The 1513-nt window shown below is 44.5% G+C and overlaps 1 pseudogene; it reads right to left on the bottom strand.

Annotated features, from left to right (window-relative positions):
* LOC102263342 overlaps positions 1-829 on the bottom strand; it is a 1127-nt pseudogene extending 298 nt beyond the window's left edge.
* Between the last annotated feature and the right edge of the window lie 684 nt (positions 830-1513).

The following is a 1513-nucleotide window of genomic DNA, read 5'->3' as shown; positions in this document are numbered from 1 at the left end:
CCTCTCTAAAATCAATAAAAACATTTAAAAAAAACAAAATGGAAATTAGGGCAAAGATTTCATATAACAAGGCACAGAGATATGCTACTGGAAGTTGCTTTCCTTCCATGGCTAATGCAGAAATAAAAAATTTTGGAAGCAGAAAAATGAAAGGTTCGGAGAAAAACCACACCATCCAGTAATTCCAGCAGTGAGAATGATTCCTACCATTTATTGCAAAGAAAATATCACCACAACACTGAAAAGTAGGATCACGGGATGAAGACAATATCTAAGGACACTTCCCTCACAACCAAATGAAATACCTATCATACTCATTAAGTTTAATAAAGCATTCCTAGACAATTCAATTGTACTGATCCCACATACATAACCAAACTGGATTTTGCCAGCCAGTAATAATATGACTCCAAAAGCAAAGCAAAACACCATGGTTCCTGCCAGATGAGCCTCATTCATGATGCTGCCATCTGCTACTTTTAATGGGTGTAACACTGTTAGTATTTTTTGCCAGATGTGGTCAAAATTGATACCTAATTCTTCCAATAATAGTGGTTCATCCTCAAAGCTGTTTCCATGGAATGGCTGAGGAGCAGTTGGGGTATATGTCTGAGCTGGCTGGGGATCTGCCTGGCGTATGGCTGCTGTGGCTGCATCACGTCTGGAGGGACATACCGACCTGGCTGCGAGTAGTCACAGCCAGACACTGTTTGCTACAGGGGCCTCCTCTTCCTCCATAGTCATAGGACTGCTGTGACCGGTCATCGATGCTGTAACTTGTCTGGTAGAAATCCGTGTTTAAGTTATCAAAGCCTGACATTGCAAATGATCAAACTGGAAGCCGTGACAATAACTCCAGCAGCCCCAACTACCCCCCACCCCAACTCAGCTCAAGATCCTGAATTGGCCCCATGCTACGCGTCACAGGCCGAAGAACTGCCGAGCTTTTGTATTTATTATTTTTAATAGATAATGGTGGGTTTCAAATTGCCCATGGTATCTGGATTCCATTTGTATGTTTTACTTGTGTCAGTATTTATAGTTGCTGGAAATTACATCCTTCTCAATTACTGAACATGTAATGAAACGTTTTAGCAGCTTAATGTGCAATCTGGAATGAGGAATAGTGGGGGTTAGGGGGAGGGGAGCAGCAGCCAGTTTTCTAAGAGGACCCCAAGGGAGGCCGCTGGCTGTGGACGGAATTGTAGGATTCCATTCCAAGTGTCCATCTCTTGACAGGAATTGAGACCTTGCACAAGAAACTTCCCGTCTCAATTTAGCCCATTTGTAAAACTGGGCGTCCACTACTTTGCTGGGTTATTGTAAAGAATAGAGATAATGTGTGCAAAGAATCTGGTAGGCCGCAAGCAAGAACGGAACGGTGTGCTTGCTGAGTGTTAGCAAAGGAGTTTCGACTTAAGGCAACCGGAGGTGACATGGCCAGGTCTCCAAACTCGGGGGCCTCTAACCCCTCCTCCGGGTGGACGGTGGGACCAGCCCTCTCCGGGCCGGG

The sequence above is a fragment of the Myotis brandtii genome, unplaced genomic scaffold (genome assembly GCF_000412655.1).
Source record: "Myotis brandtii unplaced genomic scaffold, ASM41265v1 scaffold500, whole genome shotgun sequence".
NCBI classification, from domain to species: Eukaryota; Metazoa; Chordata; class Mammalia; order Chiroptera; family Vespertilionidae; genus Myotis; species Myotis brandtii.
This window is presented reverse-complemented; position numbering and strand designations above follow the sequence as displayed.